The sequence below is a fragment of the Macrotis lagotis genome, chromosome 1 (assembly GCF_037893015.1).
Source record: "Macrotis lagotis isolate mMagLag1 chromosome 1, bilby.v1.9.chrom.fasta, whole genome shotgun sequence".
Taxonomy (NCBI): Eukaryota; Metazoa; Chordata; class Mammalia; order Peramelemorphia; family Peramelidae; genus Macrotis; species Macrotis lagotis.
In genome coordinates this window covers 391,206,089-391,231,989 of record NC_133658.1, presented here as the reverse complement: position 1 = coordinate 391,231,989, position 25,901 = coordinate 391,206,089, and the positions used below count along the sequence as shown (strand labels likewise).

At 36.6% G+C, this 25,901-nt stretch overlaps 1 long non-coding RNA gene across 3 annotated transcripts in view; it reads right to left on the bottom strand.

The window, feature by feature from the left end:
* The window catches only part of LOC141518276 (uncharacterized), a 79,593-nt gene extending 57,497 nt beyond the window's left edge, over positions 1–22,096 (bottom strand). For all 3 annotated transcript variants that reach the window (XR_012477144.1, XR_012477143.1, XR_012477142.1), the window contains exon 1: positions 21,935–22,096. This is a non-coding gene — a long non-coding RNA (uncharacterized LOC141518276). The remainder of the gene's footprint in view (positions 1–21,934) is intronic.
* Between the last annotated feature and the right edge of the window lie 3,805 nt (positions 22,097–25,901).

Below are 25,901 nucleotides of genomic sequence, written 5' to 3'. Positions count from 1 at the left end.
ACACTTGGACATTGAATACTGTGACAAAAGGTGAGCTTCTTTTGTGAAATATGGTTTTCAAGTATTTCAAAGGCACAGAATCAACTTCCAAAGCCTCTTAAACTCATATTTCTGTTCTGAAATTGTTTTTGCAGACAGAATACCTGCAACTTAAATTACATATAGTCATCAGTTTGGAAAGTCAATTAACAACAATCACCATAGCAAACAGGACCATAGCTTTAAATCTGGAAGTATGTTTAGAGGTCATCTAATAGTCTATCCCTCATGTTTTACAATGCCAATGTCATAGAAAGAAGTAGTAGAGCCAAGATTTGATTTAAATTCAGTTTCTTTGACTGCAAACCCAGCCTTCTTTCTACTACAGAATATAGCATATGGGGAAAAGGAAAGAGAAAAAAAAGAAATAAAAGAATTGAGGGTTGAATGGGGTGAATTGACATATTCCAACTACAACTAGAAGTAGCCAGTTAACCAGGACAGATTAGCAACTCATTAATCTTAAAAAGGGCTATTAGATGACCTTTGAGATCTCTTGCAATTCTGAGATTCTGTGAATAAGTGCCTACTATTTACACAATATTGTTCTAGGAGGAGATAAGATGCTAAATATGGAATGGTCCATGATTATAGGCAACTTATAGTGTAGTAGAGAAGGGAAGGAATGTTTAGAAATAAGCAAATAAACAAGAGGCAGTGTGAAAAATGAGACTGTTGGAAACCTGGAAACTCCAAGGGAGCAACTGGCCCAAAGGGAAATCATGAGTTCCTCCCTGCTAGTAGTTTTCTCTAGCTCCTTGACCACAAGTCAGGTATGTTGAAGAAGGGATTCCTTATACTTTATTGGTGTAACTTGGACCAGATGGTCTCCAAGGTCCCTTCTAACTTTGATATTTTGTAATTTGCCTTGACCAGGTAAATTGTTCTCACTTTATATCAGTGAGAATGGTAATTCTTATATTTTTATAGACAAAGGTTAAAGGGGCTCTCCCAGAGAGAACTTCATCTAGGTGAATGAGGGTCAGAGTAATGGGAGGTACTGCCAAGGATTGTTGAGTATTTATTGCTCTCCTAATTTCTCTTGTCTTCTCTGTTGACCAGTTTAAACCCAGGTTTCTTCTCCCCCAGCTGATAATGTTACAGAAATAACTGCACTTATTAGAGTATGCCTGGCTGGAAATCCCATATAGGCAATACTTCATTTTATTGCTGCTTTGCTTTATTGTACTTCTCAGCTATTGATTTTTTTTTTTACAAATTGAAGATTTGTGACAATCTTGCATCCGTCAGCAAATCTATTGGCACCATTTTTCTAAGCTTATAATATTTTGGACTATTTTCATATTTTCATATTTGTTATTATGATCTTTTATATTACTATTGTAATTGTTTCAGAGTGCCATGAACTGCTTCCATATAAAATGGTGAAATTAGTTGAGAAATATTATAAGTTCTAACTGTTCCTGTTTCTCTTCCTTTCCTTGGACCTCCCAATTCTCTGAGTCACAATAATATTGAAATTAGGCTAACTACTAACCCTTCAATGGTCTGTAAGTATGTAAGTACTCAAGAGAAAAGATCTCTATCTATGATGCGAGCTTCATTATCTTATTCTAAGAAATTGCAAACCTTCAGTAGCCACCTCCTTGATCAGTCAGTAGCTATAAACATCAGGGCAAGACCCTCCACCAGCAAAAAAATCATCATGACTGACTGAAGGTTCAAATGGTTGTTAGCATCTTTTAAACTATAAAATATTTTTAATTAAAGTATATATATATATATATATATATATATATAATTTGCTTTTCTAAACATAATACTATTGTACATTTAATAAACTACAATATAGTAAAACATAACTGGAAAATAAAAAATTTCATGTGACTGACTTTATTTACTTTATTGCAGTAGTCTGGAACTGTACCTGCAATATTTTCATGTTATACCTGTATTTTTTCCCCCACTTTTCCCACAGCAGAGGCAATGTGAATTGTTAATCTCACTTTCTCCAGTGATTTAGTAACAATGACACTGATCTTCCAGTTTACTTCACAGGCATCTAAATTTCCTTCTAGAGTGTTATCTACCTTAGTAATAAGTTCAAAGAAAGGAAGGAAACCAACATTTATGAAGCACCTACTATGAACCAGGTCACTGTGCTAAGCACTTTACAGATATTCTCTCATTTGAGCCTCACCTCAACCTTGAAAGGTAGGTATCATTGTTATTCCCATTTTGTAGATGAGGAAATTGAGGCAAACAGAGATTGTGACATGTCTAGGGACATACAGTAAGTGTTTTAGTTTAGATCTGAACTCAGGTCTTCCTGATTCCAAGTCCAGTACCCTTTCTACTGTGCATCTAGCTGCTGCTTCTCTCCTTCTGCTCTGAGTCCAGAGCCTTAGGTTACCACTGCATGGGATGGTTTTCTTGTCAATGTGCTGGAAGGGAATCAGGTTCCTTCCAGGGGATTTGCTTGTCTATATAAGTAGGACAAATTAGTTCTTCTAATCAATTCAACTAACTAGCATAGGTAGCTTGAATGGTCCACAAGACTGACCACTTATGATTGACCATAGAGGGCAATGCTATCCCCGCCAATCCCTCAGACTCAGAAACCTAGGTATCATCCTCATTTTTTTCATTATCTCTCATCCCTATATCCAAGCTGTTGCCAGGTCTTTACCTTTGCTGCAATATCTCTCCAATCTTTGCAATTTTCTTCTCTGGCACTGTCACCACTCTGAGCTAAGTCCTCTCATCACCTCACAACTGGATTATTGGAGTAGCTTGTCAGTGGCTTTGCCTGACTCAAGTCTCTCCTCATTCCACTCCATTCTCCATTCTCCACTTGGCCACCAAAGTGTTTTTCCTAAAGCACAGCTTCAACCATGTCATCTTCCTACTCAACAGACTCCACTGCCTCCCTATCTTTCCCCAGCATAATAAAATACAAAATGCTCTATTTACTTTTTGAAGTCCTTCATAACCCACCGTTCTGCTTACCTTTGCAATCTTATAGCTTATTCCCCCACCCTTGTATCCTCTCTGATCTGCTGCCAGTGACCTCATGATGTTCAGGGAACATCTCTTAGCTCTGGGAATTTTCTCTGACTACCACCCATGCCTGCAATGCTCTTTCTTCTGATTTCCAAATAATAGCTTCTCCAGATTCCTCTTAAGAAAGACTTCCACAGTCCCTCTTAATTCTAGTACCTTCCCTCTCTTAATTATTTCCTATTTATCACTTGTTTAATAAATATATGTTTGCTGGTCTCTCCCCTATTAGAGAGCTCCTTGAGGGCAGGGACTGTTTTGTCTCTTTTTGATCCCCAGTACTTAGCACACAATGCCTGACCCAGAGTAGCAGCCTAATGCATTTTTTATTTGCTGATTGATCCACTGACTTCCCAATGCCCATAATGGTGATACAGGAAGGCTCAGTAACACATATGTGATCCCAAAATTATAAGACTTTGCCAAGAATAACCAGATCACTGGTCCATGATTCCTATTTGAACTCTTGCTTTATTTTTAAGACCTTGATCTACACCTTTATGTTCTTAATCTGACCTGTTCTACCTAGCTATCCATGTTTAGTATTTCAAATTAAATCTGCCTAATCTAGATTTCTAACTGTAACCCAGACTGCAATTAACCCCAATCTAACTATTCAAAAGGAAGAGACAAAGCCTCTTCCCTGATAACCATTAAATTAACCTTCTATTAAACTATAGTTAAACACAGAACATGATATCTAACCTATAATTTAAATTACAATGCAAAACTGATAGCATATTTGTCAGCCCAGATTTTTTTCCTTCATATTTGATTTGAGAGGATGTCTCTATCAACTAGAACTTATAAGTAAGCATTAATTGTTAGGTTGGTGTATCCCTCATGGAAGTAGGAAGGCTTGGAGGCCTTCTGGTAATAGTAATTGTATCTTGTGTGTGTGGATATTTGCATGTGAATATGTATGTGTGCATGTATGTGTATGACTATGATGTGTTCATATGTTTTATATTTGTATTTGCATGCATGTGTTTTGGGGAAAGACCATTTTTGATTTTTAGAGCAATGCTTATCTAGCATCCCATTTTACATCATGTAAGGAGAATCACACCAGGGTGATTTAACTCTTCTATTAAATGAGTTACATGACTTTGGGCAAATCATTTGAGTCATAATTGGGTTTGAGCAACTAGGGTTTACTCTAAAGTGAGAAATTTAAGGGGCAAAGACAGACTTGCTCTGATTGTGCTTCCTTCTCTGCCTGCCCTTCTATGACAGTTGCAGTGGTGTCAGCAGCCTTGACGCTTCTTCCACTATCTGTCTCTTCTATAGTGTCACAGAGCACTAAAACCCAAGCAAGTGGTCCAACAAATCAAATGACTATTTAGCTCTGCTTTAATTCTGTTAATTAAATTAAATTCAACAAGCATGCATTATCTATATAGTACAACATAATGTAATAGAGACTTGTAATAAAAAAATAATCCAACTTAGTTTCTGTCCTCAAAGAACTTACATTCTTTTAAGGAAGGAAGATCTACTCATGGAAGGAGGTTATTACATGTAAACAGATCAGCAAATCTGAGGTAATTTGAAGAGGGACAGACTACTGAGAAGATCACAGAAAGCTTCATGGAGGAGCTCACATCTGAATTAAGCCATGTGAAATGAGAAAAATTCTGAAGGGGGAGAAATAAAGAGCCAATGTTTCAGATTTGGGGCAATAGCTTGCATGAACATGGGAGGTCATAGAATTATAGGGTAATCAAATCATAGATTTAGAATTGGAAGGGATCAGTTTATCTGCCTGCCCATTCTTTCATCCACTCTCACCTCCACCTCCATTTTGCAGATGAGGAATAGGCTAGAGAGGTGTGATGACTTGTACAAGGTCACATAGCTAGTAAGTGTAAATGGTTGAGTTTAAATACTCATCCTACCTATCTCCCAGATTATTTTGAGAAAACATGTAGGAATTATATTTAAATGTCTTGAAAGGCACATATTAAGACAGGAGGATGCTATCTTACTCAATTATTCAGTTAGTGGTCAGGGAGCAAGGAAGAATGCATGGGGAACATTTGAGTAATATGAGTGACAAAGAGTACTACAAAGTTCTCTGGCTAAGCTGTCCTTTGTCCCTCCCTGGTGGCACCCTTTAGGGTCTCCTCATGGGAGTTACAAATTGCACCAATCTGTTAGAACAGACCCTACTTTCCGATGGTTTTGTGGCTGTTGCCTGCCTCTGCATTTTTTACAATGAAATTGTTGCTGGACAGCTGGATTATCTGTGAAGATCTATGTTGGAAGTGCCCTGCCCAATTAATCAGATGTCATTATGGCTGGCTTTTTCCTTCCTTTTCGGCATATTACTCCATAGTAAACAGTAGAGGTATTAACAAACTGGAGGGAGGAAATGGGGAAAAGGCATCATTTTTATGAGTACTTGTTCTAAGGCATATTTTTCTATGCTGAAAGTTGGAAAAAATAACCATCTGGAAAGAATCATATTATGGACAAGGCATGTCATGACATTTACAGCAAATATTTTTGCTGTGAGGATCAGTATCCTCCAGTTGCCTCATCAAGTGCTATATATTCAGATACTCATAAAGGATTCAATAAATAAAGAGTTCCTGCAATAAATCAATACTGCTAGAGTAATATGTTTTAAGTGTTCACATTTTCCTTTGTTTATTCTTCTTTTCAAACACATATTTTTGCATCAAATCCTTCTCTCACATTTGCCTTTGTTTCTTTGCCTCTCAGTCACCCAGCCCAGTCTCAGGCTCATGACATTAAACTGTACCACCACGGGAAAGATCTCTGGTATAAATAAAAGTATCTGAGGGTCAAGAGGTCAAGAGCATAAATGAGGCAAAGATTTCAAAGAAATCACCGACCAAATGATTTATAAATCATGGAAAACACAGTTCCAGCCATAAAAGAGAAATTAAATTTATATATCATGAGCTTCAGAATGCTTTGGGTTGTGGTGGGTAACTGGGTTAGAAATGGAAGAGCTTATGTCATCCTCTTGTTGGTTGGAGCCTCATTATAGTGCCATTTACCCCTGGACTCTAAATCAGACAGGACTGAGATGAACTCCCCCCCCCCACTCCATTACCCCCTCCTTTTCCATCTTGTCTCAAGAAACATTCACTTTTCCCTCTGACCTGGAATTCCCACCACACCAGGCCAGGCCCCAGTAAAGAGTGGGATGAGTGTCATCTGATGGCTAGGACAGCCTGAACATAGCAGTTAGTGGAAATGGCAATGCCTAAGAGATTCAGGGCTACATATCTGGAGGGGGGCAAACTTCCCATCTGTTGGAGAAAGCAGAAAGCACTCCCAGGTCTGCCTATAGGGAAAGCAACAAAGAATTATAGCCCAACCGCCCTGCCAGGCCAAGGAAGCTGTGAAACTGGACTTGACTTCTGGAACATAAAAGCCAAACTATCTATGGGAGAGAATAAAAATGAGCCAGGCTCTGTAAAGAGAAAGATAATACTTTATGTGCTATAATGATCTGTAAAGGGACTCTGTCCAGAACTTTTATGACTTTTTTTTAAAAAGAAGAAAAATCTCTCCATTTTTGCCATATTTTCTTGAAACATCCAATATTCAACAATGCCTCCTCTCCATCTCCATTCCCTTTTTTTTCTGATTTGGAAAACATTTTAAGTTTTAGATCATAAAGGAAGATCTTGAAAATGTCTGCAGGATCTCATATATAGCTATCCATACAATGAATCTTACTGATTTCATAGGGGACTTTTCTGAAAACACACAAAATGTAAAAGTTACATCTGAACTAAACAGATGTGAAGCAGGAAACCACACCATGAAAATTAATCAAGCTTTGGAAATGATTATTGTTCCTTATGACTGAACTAATAGAGATTTAACTTGGGGAAAGTTTCAATGTCTCCTTGTACACATGACTTGCTAATGCTGGTCATTGGAAACAATGTGCTGGTCTTAAGTTTGAAGCAGGAGACCATACTGATTACTAAGGAAAGGGGGGGCCACTGACTTTCCAGACTCATGGTAGGTTTTTAGGATTTCTTATAACTTTACTTTTTCTCTCTTCTCCTCCCTAAATCTCTCTACTTAACATTCAGGTTTAGGCAAGACAGGATCTATAAGGTTTTTGACTACATTTTTTTGCCATTTAAATGTCTCAAAATATTTCCTCTCTTGATTTGGGGACTAGGAAATTCAAAACTTTCTCTCTTTCTTTCTCTTTTTCTTCCCCAGCCTCACCTTTTCCTTCTTCTTCCCCTCTTTATTTTGAAGTTCTTCCTCTTGAATTTCAAATTCCAGGTATATGTTAAAGGTAATTAAATTCACAGATTGCTGGACCATCTACACTTATCCTATCAAAATGAGGTTTTTTTTGAAAGGGATTCCATAAGCCTTTTAAATTTCCTTTACAAATAGGAAGTTGGGCCTGCCCAATGTTTTTAACCACAAACCTCGGAGCTTTTTGCTACTTTTAGAGTTCAGATTTTCAAGGTTTCTGAGAACTCTGTCCTTGGGTTTCCCCTGCCACCCCCCCGCCCCAGCCATTCAGAGGAAGATGGCCCTATTTCAGAATTTGAAAATTTCCCATTGTGTCCAATTAATATTGAATGACCCCTATTCCAAAAGCTTTTTTTGGTACTTTGATGACTGTTTGATCTCAGTGATGTACCCACATCACTCACCCACAAGCGATGCAAAATGAAACCCATCCAAATCTTCCCATCCTATGTGACTCTGGTCCATGTCTTCCTCTAGTATCTCCACAGGGTGCCAGGGACCTCTCTCTAAATTTCTCTGTGTTACATGACTACAATAAATATCTTCTGGGTTCTTTGACTTCCTTCAAGTCCCAGCTAAAATTCTACCTTCTACATAAAGTTTGTCAATTTCTCTCTTAATACAATTATGTACTAATTCGAATGCCTTCTCTCTGTTAATTCCATCTAGTCCTGTATAAAGCTTGTTTATACATAGATGTTTGATTGTCATCTCCTCTATTGGTCTACTAGCTCTTTGAGAAGAGAGAATCTTTTTTTCCCTGGCTTTATACCTCCAGTGATTAGCTCAGTGTTGATATATAGTAGACACTTATTAAATGATTATTCATTGACTGACTACTTGAAACTGGCTTTCCATCATTTATACTTAGTTTTCACTACATCACCATCCCACCTTCTCATTTTCTCTTCATGAATCTCTCTAATGATATTCTTTAGGCTACTTTTCCTGCACAATTCTTCATTGCTAATATATTGTAGCCTGCTCACACTCACCATATGCCTTTTCCCTGCCCTTTCAGTGACTTTAATTCCTCAGAGACCATGGTGTTCCATGACTCATAGCTATAGAGCATCATTAAGAAATGTTGATGTTAAAAGTCACTAAACTGTTTATAAGCCCTTCACCCAACAATCCCATGACTGAGCATATAACCCTGGGAAGGTCAAAGACAGAGAGACCCGGTATATTCAAAAATATTTGCAGATTTGTGTGTGTGTGTGTGTGTGTGTGTGTGTGTGTGTGTGTATGTTTGCAAAAATGTTAGAAACAAAGCAGTGGGGAATGACTGAGCACATTATAGTGTATAAACATAGTATAATATAATTATACTGCAAGAAATAACAGATACAATACATTCAGAGAAATACAGAAGACATACATGAATTGATACTAGGTGAAGAAAACAGAAACAAAAGAATAATATGTACATCCACTGCAGTAGTGTAAACAAAAGAAACATCAAACGGTAACTTCCCTTGACTCAATTGCAGTCACCAGTCTTTGTCTCCCAGAATAGATGATGAAACTCATTTCCCACACCTTGGTAGAATGCTAGGAGACTATGGAACCATGATAATTTATTTAATGTCAGACACAGTTACTTGGTTGATTGGTTTTGTTTTATTGTTTTTCTTTGTTTTACAAGATGAGATAATGTAGGGTTTGTTCTTTTATCCTTAATTTTATTTTTGTTTTCATTTCCATATTCTTCCCTCCCACAATCCTTCCCTACTTTTTTTCATAAAACTAGATAGTTGAGACTCATTATATATATATATATATATATATGCATATATATGCACATATATGCATATATATACACACATGCATTCATGTATAGCATATTTCTACATTAGCCATGTTCCTAAAATATCAAGAAAAATTAAAAAAAAGGAGGTGGGTAGCATTATGATTCCTTTGGAATTGTGGTAGATCATTGTATTGATCAGCATCACTATTTCTGTTACTGTTGAGATTATTCTCTTGGTTCTGCCCATTTGATTTTGCATTAGTTCATACAAATCTTCCAGTTTGTTTTTGAAGTCATCTCTTTCATCATTTTTACAGCACAGTGCTATTTTCTCATATTCATATAACATAACTTATTCATGAATTCTCTAATGTAAAGATATGTGAAGTGAGGGGAGTAAATTCTTGGAAAATGAGTGTGGGTTGACACCTAAGACAAAAATATTTTAAGAAAGAAAGAAAATTGATGATAAAAATATAAGATTTTGTTTCTGTGACAATCAAATAATAAACATTTATTAAACATATTAATATATTGTTCCAGACACTGTGCTATGTGCTAAGGATTATAAAAAGAAGTAAAAGATAATCCTTGCCTCAAAGAACTTTCAATATAATGAGGAAAGCAACATGCAATTAAATACAATATACAATGTGAACAATAAATAGGAAATAATAGAAAAGGTACTAGAATTATGAGGAATTGGGGAAGATTTCTAGGCAAAAAGGGGGATTATAATTGAATCTTAAAGGAGGCTAAAGAGGCCCATTAGGTAGAATGGAAGAGGAAGAACATTCCAGATGTAGGAGATAGAGAAAATGCCCATATCCAAAGATGGCCTATCTTGTTTGTGGGAAAAGCTAGGAGGCTTATGTCATTGGATTAAAGAGTTCATGTTGGGGAGTAAGCTGTAAGAAGACTGGGAAGATAGAAAGGAACTAGATTAGGAAAAGCCTTTTGTTTTTCTTTAGGTTTTTGCAAGGCAATGGGGTTAAGTGGCTTGCCCAAGGCCACACAGCTAGGTAATTATTAAGTGTCTGAGGCAGATTTGAAGACCTGACTCCAGGGCCGGTGCACTATCCATTGCACCATCTAGCCATCCCAGGAAAGGCTTTGAATGCCAAACAGAATATCTTGTATTTGTTCCTGAAGGCAATAGGGAACCAATGGAGTTTATTGAATGGGGAGTTATTAAAAACACTGCATAATTTCCTAAAGGAGAAAGTACATGAATAATGATATTTAAGAATTTTAATAATCAACTATACACACACACACACATAAAACAGTACTAAGTGACAAATATCTACTTGACTCCCTCTTATTTCTTTCTTATCTATAGGTGTAGTTATCTTTATTCTGTCTGCTTACCCAAAGAAAGATATAAAAGGTAGAGGGCCTATGAAATTCTGAAATGAGTTCCATAATTGGGTCTTTAGTCTTTTCCAGTGGTCTCTACAAACATCCCCTGACAGTAAAGAGAACACCATGGTACAGTGGGAAACTAAGCACAATCACTAGACTGAAGATTTAGAAAATTTGGGTATCAGTTATAGCTTTCCTATGCATTTTTTTTGGATAAAACATTGAATTTTCTATCTCAGTTTTTGTTCAGTCAAATTCAATCAGGTCCAACTCTTCATGATCCCATTTAGGGTTTTCTTTTTGGCAAAGATGGATGGTAAAGTGTTTTGTCATTTCCTTCTCCAGCTCATTTTACCAATGAGAAAACTGAGGCAAACAGGATTAAGTGATTTGCCCGAGGTCACATAGATAGTCAATGTCTGAGGAGACTTGAACTCAAGAAGATGAATCTTCCTTACTCCATCCCAGCACTCTACTTCACCATCTAGTTGTACAAGAATATAATATTCAAACTTCCTAATTTACATAATTGTTTTAAGGAAAAAGTTTTAGCAAACTATTCGATACTGCATTAAAAGTATCTGTAGTTACTGAGGTAGTAAATTTGTCAGTTTTGAATTGAGCTAATGGGGAAAGGTTTATCAATTTTAAGCTCAGCTCCAGGTCAGTTGTTTTTTTTTTTTTTAAGATTTTTCAAGGCAATGGGGTTAAGTGGCTTGCCCAAGGCCACACAGCTAGGTAATTATTAAGTGTCTGAGGTCAGATTTGAACCCAGGTACTCCTGACTCCAAGGCTGGTGCTCTATCCACTGCACCACCTAGCCGCCCCCAGTGCCACCTAGCCGCCCCCCCCCAGTTGTTCTTTTAACTCTCATGCTTTACATATGTGCTAAGGAAGCTTATCTTTGTTTCTATTCCAGATATATAAAGGAGTATCAATGACTTCCATGACGGCAGGTGTTCTGGTGCATTAAGATCAGATACAAGTAGATAGATAGATGGTTTTGCCTCAGAAAGTTTTTTTTTGACTTACTCTGGGTAGGGGCTCAAGAGTCATCTTAGTGTCCCAAATAGCAATAGATGTAGAAAATAAAAACAACAAATACTTTTTCAGTCACTTCCAAGTACTCTACACAGCAACTCCTTTATTATTCAAGTGATACCTTAGCTATTCCAGGATTGACCTAACTTCATGGATAGAATGTTGATATCAGAGTGATACTTAGGTTCAAATCCTGCCTCTGATTAGCTATGATTAAATCATTTAACTCCTTAGCCTGATACTCTGTCTGTAAAATAGGCTTAAAAATGCCTGTAGTACCTCCCTCAAAGGTTTTGTTTTGTTTGAGATTTAAATGCAATTATTGATTTAAAGTACTTTGCATACATCAAAGTGGTCTATTACTTTTTATTGTAAGTTTCTTAGTTAATAATCATCCTTCAGCATTGACATAATCAATGATAAAAATATTCCAGGAAGGGAATGAATGAAAGGGTGATATAGAATAATAGTTGCGATCATTGTTTGATTATGATTTGACCTGTACACTCTTTGTTTTAGGGAACTGCTTAAGAGGGACTTCCCTCTACTTATGCATTTGTATGTAATAACATAATATATAACTGCTAATGGTCTTTTAGTATTTACTTTTTTAGGTTTTTGCAAGGCAAATGGGGTAAAGTAGCTTGCCCAAGGCCACACAGCTAGGTAGTTATTAAGTGTCTGATATCGGATTTGAACCCAGGTACTCCTGACTCCAGGGCTGGTGCTTTATCCACTGTGCCTCCTAGCCACCCCAGTCTTATAGTTTTTTGAGAATGGCCCAGAGCATTGATAAATCATATGATTTGCCCAGCGTAATAAAACCAGCATGGGTCGAAGGAAGGATTTGAACCCAGGTCTCCCTTACTCTAAGACCTTCTCTCTGTCCATTTTGCTACAAAGGTCTAGAGAAAAAATTACAGAAGTCTGAAGATCATGAAGTAGTCCAAGGAGAACTAGATAGGAGTTAGAAGATCAACTCTCTAGATTTCAATGCTATTCCTCTGTGTATTTCTTGTAGTGAACTTGAGTCAATCATTTATCTCTGGACTTCAGTTTCCTCACCTGTAAAATGATAAAGCTGGACTAAATGACCTCTATGATCCCTTCCAATTCTAAATCTATGGCCCAGTAGACCTTGGGATCATTTTCAATGATGTAAGGCAAATGAAGCCCTGAGTGGCCAGAGAGTCATAACATTTGCAGCAAAGGTTTGTTCACAATCTCCGCATCTTTGCAAAAAGTGCTGCTAGAACCAGAAGGGCCACATATAGAATCATGAAGTCCTGGGTCTGCACCCCTCAACAGATGGCACTGTAAATCTGTAATATTCCACAGGAGAAAGACTAATGAGAATCAGCTGAGAAACCTCTGAGCCTGGCATACGGAGATGAATAAATAGAGACTGCAGCATTCATCCTGACTTGATTCTTCCTCCCTTTCTTGAATATCACACTTCTGAAGTCATCTTCTTCTAAAAACTTCCAGGCAGCAGGCGATATTCACATATACCATTTCTCCCCTGGCTGAGTAAAATGGAGAATTGAAGCAGCTATGTGAGATCAACCTAGACAAAGTGTTTAGAAGTGATGCTTTTGCCTTTTTAACCTGGATCTCTGCCTCTGGTCTCTGTTCCTTGCTTGATTCCTTGCCAGAGAATTCATCTTATGCTATCTTGAAGGTCCTGAACACAAAGGTTACTTATGTGACCTTAGGTAGGCCTCTCTTTTTTCTCTATATCTCAGATCCTTTGCCTTTCAAAGTCAGCAGGTTGAACTATATGTCTCTAAGATCCCTCTTCTAGCTCTAAATCTCTTATCCTACTCATTCTCATTCAACACCCATTCATTCACTCACAAAATATTTATTGTATACTAGGTACAATGTATATGCAAAATACAAACCTACTATACTCAATGAAAAATATCACCATATTTCAATATGTAATGTGGGTATTCCTTCCATTAGTACAGAATGTGACCCATTTATACCTTCTTATTCTTCATGGCTTATCCATTTTTTGTTGTTATTCAGTCATGTCTGACTCTTTATGACCCCATTTGAGGTTTTCTTCAAAGATACTGGAGTGATGTGCCATTTCCATTTCTGGCTCATTTTACAGATGAGGGAACTGAGGCATACAAGGTTATGTGACTTGCCCAGGATCATACAACTAGGAAGTATCTGAGGCCAGATTTGAAGTCAGGAAGATGAATCTAATTCTATCTAGTACTCTATCCATTGTGCCACCTGCCTGCCTGACTTGTGTCCATATTGTCCCATAAATCTTTCATAGAGGTTCTACTCAATGGTGGAGGCTTTTCTTGTGGACCTTTTTTAAATATGAAAAACAATATGGTGTCATGGAACTAGACTCAAGAGAGATATGAAGTTAAATCACATCCTTGCAAGTTATGTGACATTGGGCAAGACAGGTGACTTTTCTCATTCTTAGTATTTTCATGTGTAGGGCAGCTAGGTGGTCCAGTGGACAGAACACTGGCCTTGGATTTGGAAGGACGGGAGTTTGAATCCAGTCTCAGACACTTGCCACTAGCTAGCTGTGTGATCTTAGACAAGTTACTTAGCCCTGACTGCTTTGCATCCAGGGCTGTCTCCAGTCATCCTATTTATATCTGGCCACTGGACCCAGTTGGCTCTGGAGGAGAAAGTGAGACTGGTGACTTAGCACAGCACCCTCTTACTCAAATCTGATTCATGTGCTTGTCATGGCATCACCTTTCTGATGTTGTGGTGTTCTTTGAAAATGAAGGACAAACATTATTATTATTATTATTATTATTATTATTATTTTCATCTCTAAGTTAATGGGATAATAATCCCTATACATGGTGCAATGAATAGAACAGGGAGACTTAGGTTCAAATCTGACTTCAAACACTTTTTAGCTGTATGATCCTGGGCAAAACACTTAACTTCTGTCTGCCTTAGTTTACTCAATTGTAAAATAAGGGACATCACAGTGACTATTTTGCAGAGCTGTTATGAGAATCAAATGAGTTAATATTTGCAAATAACCTGGCACAGAGAAGGTGCTGTATGAATATTTATTCCCTTCCCCTTTCCTAACTACCAATAAGACTGTAATGAAGAGCAAATGAAATAAGATGAGCATAGCAGGACTTTGGCTATACATTTGTTCAGATACTGAAATTCCTGGGGCTATGCCCAGATCAGCTAAGATGGAATCACCTATGTGGGAGATGCCAGGGAAATGCTTCCAGGAGAAGACATTTCATAATCCCCTAAGAAATGAATTGTGGGAGCAGCTTCTTTCCATTGACTGGGTGGCTAGAACTGCCTAACTCTCTAAAGCTACCTATCTTAGGCACCTGCATACTTTTCTTGGTAATGTCCAGGGGTGAAAGTCTCCCTTCACCTGAGAAACATGTTTAGAGTTTTGATCTTGTTTTATTTGTCCATTTCAGTTTTAGGCACACGGAGTAGAGTTTCCAGACCTAGGATGTGAGCCATAGTGAGCAAGGATCTCAGGCTGTATGTGACCAATAGGGAGATCCCGAGAAGTCAGGATGATTGTGCACAAACCCAGTGAATCTTTGGTTTACATATGATATAGTGGGACTGACACTAAATAGGAAGTAAGCTAAACTGTAAATCTAATTGTCCTCTCCTCTGCAGAGTTGGGGGGAATTGTAGAGGGATGTGGGTATGCTTGTTTTTGTTATACCTTTGAAGTAAATATTCCTTTTAACAGCCAGTCCATTAAATTGTTAAGGATCTTGGAGTATCAGGGACCCTAAAATTGGAGGACACAATTAGTAGGAGTTTGAGTCAATGGCAGAGGCTAGACACTCTTCAACTCTAGAAGGGTACCAAAGAACCCTTAGGGAAGAGCGGAAATATAATTCACCTAGTTCTGGCTATCAGGGGCAGAGAAGTCACTGTTAGACAGGCAAAGTGCTTTGTAAAGAACAGTTATTGTGATTAGTAGCACCTGCTGCCTCCTGCCATCCTTCCTTTTCCTACATGACCAGCTTACTTCCTTTTCTATTTGTACATTTCCTGGGTGAGATCTCTCATGTACATTGAAAGAGTGCTTCCTGGTGACCAAGGGCTTCCTATCTATTATCTCATTACATGCTCACAACAACTCTGTGAAGCAGAAATATTTCTCTATGTTAATGACCCTAAAATCTTCAACCTTAGGTACCCACAGAGCAATCCATCCCTCTATTTTCATTCTGAGTTATTTTTCTCCAATCACATTCAGAAAGCTGAGAGTTAAATTAATGTTTTTAAATGGTCTGGAAGCTGTGATTTTTTTAGTACCTTTTGACATGTTTTCTGATCCTTCTGCAGAAACAGGAATGAAACGCAAAGAACTAAGGAGTCTTAAAATGCTATTTTATTTTACTTTTTCAGTTACATGCTAAGGTAATTTTCAAAATTCATCCTTTTGTAAACTTTTGAGTTACACATTTATCTACCTCCATCCCTTCCCTCTCTCCTCCCCCTAACAATGAATAATCTGATATAGGTTACACATATAACATATTAATATATTTCCATATTAGCCATATTGTGAAAGAAGAATCAGAACTAAAGGAAAAAACATAGGAAAAAAGAAAAAATACCCTAGCATAAGCTTTAAAAATGAAAATAGCATGCTTTGTACTGCATAACAATTCCATATTTTTCTCTAGATATGTATGGTATTTTCTATCACAAGTATTTTAGAATTATCCATTATTAGGGGCAGCTAGGTGACACAGTGGATAGAGCACTGGCTCTGGAGTCAGGAGGACCTGAATTCAAATCTGTCCTTAGTCACTTAATAATTGCCTAGCTGTGTGACATTGGTCAAGTCACTTAACCCTATTGCCTTAAATAAATAAAATTTTTAAAAAAATTATCCATTATTATTGAACTGCTGAGAAGTGCAAAATTCATCATAGTTGATCATCACACAATGTTGCTGTTGTGCTGGTCTGGGCATGATGTTAGAATGCCAGAAAAGTATGCTTGCTAAAAAGACTATTTTATGGAGAAGTCACACAGAACAAGCACTCACAAGGGGGTCAGAAGAAGTGATACCAGGACATCCTGAAGGTCTCTTAAGAACTTTGGAATTGATTGTAAGCATGGGAGATACTGGCACAGGACCACCCAGAGAGGGGTGTTGTGCTCTCTAAGGGAGGTAGAATTGAAACAAAAAAAAATGTGGCATATGGAAGTTTAGAATAAGTACCCCAGAGATTCACACAGACTATTTGTACCCCTCCTGTGGAAGAACATTCTGAGCTCATATTGATCTTATCAACTACAATTGAATATACTGTAATTTGTCTCAATCATAGTGATGCCATTTTGGTCCTTTTCAATAACAAAGAACAAGAATCAATTGGAAATGTTAGCTTTAGAAATAAGAGAAGGAAAAGAAATTGGAAGGAATTAGAATTAGCAATAAGGCAGTAAAACTTTCACTCTTTCCAGATGATACTTAGAGAACCCTAGAAAATCAATTAAAAAACTACTTGAAACAATTAACAACTTCCGCAAAGTAGTAGGATATAAAATAAACCAACTTTAATCATTGACATTTCTATATATGAACAACAAAGTCCAAGGGTGAGAGATAGAAAGAGAAATTCCATTAAAAGTAACTATAGAGAGCGCGGCTGGGTGGTGCAGTGGATAAAGCACCGGCCCTGGAGTCAGGAGTACCTGGGTTCAAATCCGGTCTCAGACACTTAATAATTACCTAGCTGTGTGGCCTTGGGCAAGCCACTTAGCCCCATTTGCCTTACAAAAACCTAAAAAAAAAAAGTAACTGTAGACAACATACTTGGGAATCTTCCTCCCAAAACAAACCCGGAAACTGTATGAACACAATTACGAAATAATTTTCACACCACATAAAGTCAGATCTAAGCAATTGGGAAAACATCAATTGCTCATAGTTAGGTCAAGTTTAATATAACAATAATGACAATTATGCCAAAATTAAATTACTTATTACTTATTAATTGTCAAAAATAACCTGTTTTACAGAGCTAGAAAAAATGAGTAACAAAATTCATCTGGAGAAGTAAAAGATCAAGAATATAAGGGAAATAGATAAAAATAAGTGTAAAGGAAAGTGGCCTAGCTGTATCAGATCTAAACCACTCTAAAGCAGACTTTATAGTATAAATCTGCCAGGCACTGGTTAAGAGATAGAGTATGGATCAGTGGCTTAGCATAGGCATAAAAGAAGCAGTAGCAAATTACCATGGTGATCTATTGTTTGACAAATCCAAAGATATTAACTTCTGGGACAAGAACTCACTATTCGACAAAAACTGTTGAGAAAACTGGAAAACAATATGGAAAAAGTTAGGCATAGACCCACATCTCACAACCTATACCAAAAGTCAAAATGGGTAAAAGATTTAGACGTAAAGGGCAATTCCATAGACTAATTAACAGATCAAGAAATACTCTGTCACATCTATGGAAAGGTGAGAAATTTAAGACCAAACAAGAAATAAAGTAGATTATAAGTGGCAAAATGGGTGATTCTGATTATTTAAATTAAATTTAAATTAATTTTACACTAATAAAACCAATGCAGTCAAGATTAGGAGGAAAACAGAAAGCAGGGAAATAATTTTTCACAGCTAGGGGTTTCACAGCTAGGATAAAAGTCTCATTTCTAAAATATATAGAGAATTGAATCAAATTTATAAAGTTACAAGTCATTCCCCAATTGATAAATGGTCAAAGGATATGAGCAGGCAGTTTTCAAATGAAGAAATTAAAGTAATATATAATCCTAGAGAAATAATTCAAATCATTATTGATTAGAGAAATAAAAATTAAAATCAGTATGACGTACCACCCTACTCCTATCAGATTTTCAAAGATGATAAAAAGGGAAAATGATCAACACTGGAGAGGATATAGGAAGATTGGGACATTGATGCAATTTTGATGGAGTTGTGAAGTAATTTAACCATCCTGAAGAGGAATAAGGAACTATGCCCAAAGAGCAACAAAGCTGCTCATACTCTTTGACCTAACAATATCATTATTAATAGAACCTGACATAATTGGTTGAATAAGAGAATTCCAATTACAGTTGAGCCAAAATAAAAATCTCTGTTAGAATGCCACAGGAATCTATTAGTGACTCTATGCTACTTAGCAATTCTATCAATGAGTTGGATACAAATCTAGCTGGAATCTCATCAAATTTTTAAAGAAGACTGAATGTTGTCCTTGGATGAGAAAGTTGGGATCCAAGATGATATTGGCAGGTTAGAAAATAAGACTGAATATGATAAGATAAAATTTAAAGAGAGAAATGTAGCCTTACTATTGGGTCTGCAAAGTCAACTTCATATGTACAGGATATTGGAAACATGATTGAATATAATTTTGTCTATAGAGGATGTGGGTGGGGGTTTTAATGGACAGTAGGCTCAGGATGAATCAACAGTGTGATATCACAAACAAAAATAGCCAAATTGAGTTACATTTAAAATGACATAATTTTCATAGTTTCCAAGAATAAGTGACTATTGGGCCCTCATATCCTCTGCTTCAGGTTCCATATGGAGCATTGTATGTAGTTCTGACTGCCACTAATAAGCTAGAGTATGTACAGAGGAGGGAATACATATATACATACATATTGCCTGTCAGTAACAGGCCTTGAATGCAAATAATAGAAGGATTGGCTGCAGGAACAGGGGATATTTGTTTAGCTGGGAGACAAGAAGACCCACAAAGGATCTGCTGAAAATCTTTGAATTCTTTTGAAAAGGTTTTTATATGGGAGTGGATTTGTTTTATTTTTCTCCTGGAAAGTAGAATCAGGAACAATGAGTAGAAATTGCAGAGGCAAACAAGTTTGATATGAGGAAAAAATTGCTACTTAATTAGAGACATCCCTATATGACATCAACTATCTTTTCCCCTTCTTGGAGATCATTATAACTCTAAAGCAGGAAGGATCCTCAGAAGAAATATAATTCAATCATCTCATTTTACAGATGAAGAAATTGAGGCTGAAGGAAGTTAAGTGCTCGCCCAAGATTAGACAGGTAATAAATGGCAGAGGAAGGATTTGAAACCAAGTACTCTTTCCACTATAAGGACTAAAAGCAGAGATTGAATGAAGACTTAATAGGCATAGGGGCATAAAACACCTGCCCTGACATTAGTAGGACCTGAGTTTAAATCTAGCCTTAGATATATACTAAGTGACTGAGCAAGTCACTTAATCCTGATTACATAAAAAAAAAGTCTTGTCAGACATATTAAAGTTGGAATTTCTTTGGGATGTGGGTTGAACTAGATGATGGCTTCTTTCAACTCTCAAATCTTATGATACTGTCACCTTGTGGTGTTGGCTTTGAATGTCCCAGTCACCTCTATGCTAAGATGAGCTATTCACATCAGTCAATAGGTAGTGAAAACACCTTCATTTCCATTTGTTTGAAAATAGGTGACAGTGAACTTTAAAGAAATAAAATGGTTTGTAAAGATTATTCAGTTAACAAGGTAGAATGAAAGCTAGAACCCAGATCTTCTGGCTCCCAGTTCATTGTTCTGGAGTTTACCTTTCTGTTGGAAAATAAAAGAGGGATCAAAAAAGAAGCAGGCATTCTTTCCATTTAACAGAATAAAGATAGGGTCAAGGATTCTAATTGCTTGGGAAGAGGGTCTTCCCAGTTGAGAAAATTCCTTCTATGAAGCTAGTTTAGTACCTTTTCTATTAAGTAAAATTTTAGAGGATTGTCTGAGCACACTGAGAGATCCAGTAGCATGTCTAATATAATGTGCATATATGTCTGAGGTAGGTTCTCTGTTCAACAAACCACAGTCACCTCTCTTAACAAAGTAAGTGCCAACCATTTTTATATAAAAGTCACATGTGTGACCATGTGTATTTTAGATGTTCACAAACATGGACTGTAGCAGAATGAAAAAAGTTCTAATACTGTTCTATATTCATTATAATCTTAGAATTTGAGGAAAAGGATGGTATCAATTCAATAAAAACATTTATTAAACATCTAGGTACTGGGGTGGCTAGGTGGCATAGTGGATAAAGCACCAGCCCTGGAGTCAGGAGTACCTGGGTTCAAATCTGATCTCAGACACTTAATAATTACCTAGCTGTGTGGCCTTGGGCAAGACACTTAACCCTGTTTGCCTTGCAAAAACCTACCCCCCCCCCAAAAAAAAACCCCATCTAGGTACTGTGCTGAATTCTGGGGATATTAAAAAAAACAAAAGACAGTCCTTGTCTTCAAGAAATTTACAATCTAATGAGAGAGACAACATATAAACAAAAATAATGAAAGCAAACTATGTACAGGATAAATAGAAAATAATTTAAAAAGGGAAAGCACTGGAATTAATAGGAGTTAGGGAAAGCTTCCATAGAAAGTGAGATTTTAGTTTGGACTTAAAGGGAGCTAAGGAGATTAGTAATTGGAACTGATACAGGAGAAAGTTACCAGACTCAGGAATAGCCAGAGAAAATGCTTATGGAATGGTCAGGAGACCTGTGTCACTCTGTGTTAGAATGTGATTCAAAGTGTGATGTATACAAACGAAAATAGATGAGAAGTCCGGATAATTTTTTTCTTGGATTTTTAGATGAGTTACTATGTGACCCTGAATAGGATTTTGCTTCTCTGGTCCTCAGTTCTTCATCTGTTAAATGAAGAGGTGGTCTCTTGTAATGCTTAAATCCCTTACTTTATTACAACTTAGGATACAGCCAGTAAAAGTATTGTTTTAAATATTTATATATTTGTCAGGGAGAAGTATCAGTACGCACATAGAGGAAGGTGTCTCTATAGAGTAAGTAGGTTTTTGAATATGAACCATTTCCTTTAAGGACTTCAAGTATACAGAGCGCTGCAGTCATATTCTTTTCACAACCGGTAATCTATTGCCTTGGAGTAAAATTATATTTGTTCCGAGAGATGGGAAAAAAGATTTTCTAATCTGTTAGTCTATAACTAACCTCATGAATACAAAACATGTTGGTCCTGTTTATTTTTTTTTAATTTATCTTGTAGAAGACTGAGTAAAAGAAGGCAAAATATGGGAGCTAGATGTAACTATATTTACACTTGAAATGGAGGCATATTCTAAAGTGGCATTATCTTGTCAACAAATAAGTAATATAGGGAATTCTCTGATATTGCAACTACAGTCTGAGTTTACTTTTTAATTGTTTGTTTTTTTTAAATTCCAATTACAGGTAAAAACATTTTTAACATTTATTTTTAAAAAATTTTTGAGTTCCAAATTTCCTTCCTTTTTCCCACTTTCATTGAGAAGGCAATCAATTTGATATAGGTAATATATGTTCAATCATTCAAAATGTATTTCCATATTAGTCATATTGTGAAAGAAAACAGGCAAAAATAAGAAAAATAAAGAAAAATTTTAAAAGTATGCTCTGACCTGCATTCAGACCTTATGAGTTCTTTTTCAGGAGGTAGATAGTATTTTTCATCTTAAGTCCTTCAGAGTTATCTTGGATCACTTTCTTGCTGAGAACAACTAAGTCATTTATAGCTGATCGTCAGACAATATTGCTATTGCTATGTATAGTGTTTTCCTGCTTCTACGTCGGTTTATATAAAAGACTCATCATAGTAACTTTCTATAGTCAAGTTTTTATTGTTGCTTGCTCATTTTTCTGACTTATTTCTTGACTTTTAATTTGAAATTAAAATTGGGTTCTACTTCCAGGGTGGAGGGAACATTATCTCAAGCTTCACACATTTTGTGGGGTGGTTTTCAGAGCTTATAAACTACAGGTTTATCTGAGAACATCCTGCACAATGGTATTCCATCAAAATACCATAATTTGTTTAGCCATTTCCTAACAGATGGACTTATTTTCAATTTCCAATTCTTTGCCTCCCCCAAAAGAATAGTTATAAATATTTTTGTAAATAAAAGTTTCCTTTTTTAAAAAAAATCTCTTTGGGATACAGACATAGTAGTAGCACTTAGTAGTAGTAGTAGTAGCAGTAATAATAATAAAAGTAGTAGTAGTAGTAGTAGTAGTAGTAGTAGTAGTAGTAGTAGTAGTAGCAGCAGTAGTGAAAGCAGTAGTAAGGCTGGCTCAAAGGATATGCACAGTTTTATAACCCTTTGGGCAATGTTCTAAATGGCTCTCCAGAGTGGTAGATCAGTTTACAGTTCCAACAACAGTACATCCATATCCCTATTTTCCCACAAACCTCCAGCATTTGTCATTTTCCTTTTCTGTCATATTAGCCAATCTAATGGTACCTCAGAGTTGTTTTAATTTGCATTCTCTAATCAGTAGTGTTTTAGAGAATTTTTTCATATGATTAAAGATAGCTTTGGTTTCTTCATTTGAAAATTGCCTATTCATATCCTTTGACAATTTATCAATTGGGAAATTCTTATAAAATTGACTCAATTCTCTCTATTTGAGAAGTGAGAACTTTATCAGAGAAACTTGCTTAAATTTCATATTCCCTATAATGACTGTAAGTTACTATGTTCAGATTTCTGTTGTTGTTTGCTTATTTTTCTGGTCTATTTCTTGACTTTTAATTTGCTATTAAAGTTGGGTTTACTTCCAGGATGGAAGGAACATCATCATAGTCTTCACATATTTTGTGCTGCTGTTTTCACAACTAATTCTAAGGATATTCTGGGGCTTTGTAAGTTTTCAGTTCTTCCAAGATGGTATGATCTAAAGAGAGACATGATAGCTGCTCTCCTTGACTGTGCTCTGATTTGTGAGTGGTCTTAAATACTATATTCTGCCCTGGAATTGTGACCAGGCTCTCTATTCCTGCTAGTGTTCCTCCTCACTCTGGGACTAAGACTGGGAACCACATATATGCAATGCAACAAAGTCCTGCATTTGGTGTTTTCAAAGAGTCCTCTGTAATATCCTTCTGAAGTTGACTGATCCCTTACCATTTGTAGGCTGAGAGCTCTGGAAGTTACCATTGCTGATTCAGGTGCCCAAAAACCTACTGCTGGCTTGGTGGGGTTTGAATGTGACTGGACTGAACTCTACTCTCACCCTGGTGAGATAGATTTTTCCTGCTGATCTTCTAAGTCTTGGACTGAAAAATTGTCTCACCCCATCCTTTTGTTGGTTCTGCTACTCCAGAATTCATTTTGAGGCATTATTTTAAGGTTGTAGGGAATTTGGCAAAGTTCAGGTGTGTTCTCTTTTATCTTGGCTCTATCTTCTCCAGTTGGTAAATCTAAACTCTATATAATACTATTTATGTAGGGGATATCCTTTGACCCTCAGTCTAGGTATGTCCATAGTAGGGTGAAGATAGTTAGGGATTGGAAGCCTTTTTGCACTGCTTGAGAGGCAATATTTTGGAGTAGAAAGACCATTGGATTGGGAGTCAGAAGACTCAACTCTGTCTTTACCAAGCTAGGTGGGGCAAGGAATAGAGTACTATGCCTAGAATTAGGAGAATATGAGTTCCAGTCTAGCCTCAGACACTTAATAGTCAAGTGATACTGAGCAAGTCACTTAACTTCTGTTTATCTCAGTTTTCTCATCTGCAAAATTGGGATGATAACCAAGATATACCTTATAAATTTGTGAAGATTAAATGATAAACATTTATAATGAGTGCCTAATAAATAAATATCCCCTCTCCCATCCCTTCCCCTCATATATGTAACTCAATCTTTTGAACCTCAGTTTCCTTCTTTGTAAAATGGGGTCAATGATTTAAATATTGACATCCATATCATAAATGCAATTGTGAGGATGCCACCTCAGATACTTGTAAAGGGCTATGTCAAAGTGAGTTATTTATCCAGAATAACATAGATCTGCTGGATAGCAGGTCATAAATATCCACATGTTGGTTGAAAAGTGCTTTTGGAGACAACTTAGATAATTTTGAATCACAAGATGTTCCCATTCAGTCATAAAAGGGGAAAAGGACTTCTGCAGGAGGTGAGGCTTTTGAAATGAATCTTCCTAATGAAAATCAACAGGCTAAATGTTGAAATTAGTTGATGCAGGTAAGTAGTCAATCTCATTCTCTTATTAGCAGACTCACCCAATCCTCTGCCTAGACTCCCTATTGCTAAGTTGCTTCAATAAACAAATTGATTAATTAATTGTTTTTTTTTTCCTGAGGCTCTTTGGTGATACTGGTCAGATGACTATGAGATCATGTGGCTGCTTCTTATTAGTGACAGAGGCACAATTTGCTGAACTCTCATGTAACAGATTGGCACAGGTTCCTCAGAATGCACCATATTTGAGGAGAAGTGATAATACAGTCCTTTGGAAATGATATGCTTCTAGGGGTTTCGTTGTATACATTTCCCTAAGAAAAATGGGGTTATAGGGTATCTGTCCCTCAAAAAAGTCAAATAAATACTCATACATTTTCTTCAGTGGTATTTAGTCATAGAATTTTAAGACTGGAAGTGACTTGGTGATATAGAATATAAAATGTAATGCTTTGAAGAGATCTTAGAAGAGGATATCAGAGACAGAATGGACTAAGGACAAAGAGCATGAAATGATCAAGTGGGAAGAGTCCCACAATTACACTGCATTGATTTTGAATATATTTATATGTGGACATGTTAGTTCCTCTGAGAATAGAAAGTCCCTGAGAATAAGAACTTTTTCCTTTAGTTTTTATATTTTCAGTGCCTAACAAAAGGTTTAGTATATATCGCGATAAATGCTTATTGATTAACTGATTGAAAGGACCTTAGCACTTAGAACATGTAATATTAGGACTTGAAGGGACCTTGAAAAATAGAATCTTAGAACTGGGAGGGGCTTTGATGCTCTCCCCAAATTTAGTTGGAAGCAAAGCACCCCTGACATCAGGCAGAGTCAGGATAACTCCTTAGGTATTTTAGAGTGGAGAATTTTAAAGATTATGAGTAGCTGTCAAGGTCCCTTGCAATTTTCAAATTCTGTGATTCTATGATGGGAGATTTAGAGTTGGAAAGGAACCATTGTCCATATTCCTAAGTCCTTTATTTTTCAAACAAGTTAAATCAAGATAAAACATTAAAAATTCCTACACTTGCCAGGCACTGATACACCCCCCCCCAAAAAAAAGAAAAAACAGTCCCTGTTCTCAAGGAGCTGACAATTGGATGGGAAAGACAATATACAAACTTTGATAAAAATAAGGCAAATACTACATAAATCAGAAATAATTTTCAGAGGGAAGATTTTAGCATTAAGAAGGACTGGGGAACGCTTCTTCCAGATGAGGAAACAGGTATGAAAAAGATAAAGTATGTTGCCTAGGGTTTAAAGTTTACCTGGTACATGAATACTATGGAATATTATTATTCTATAAGAAACCATAAATGATTAGACTCTAGAGGAGCATGGATGATGTACAGCATCTGATGCTGAGTGGAGGGA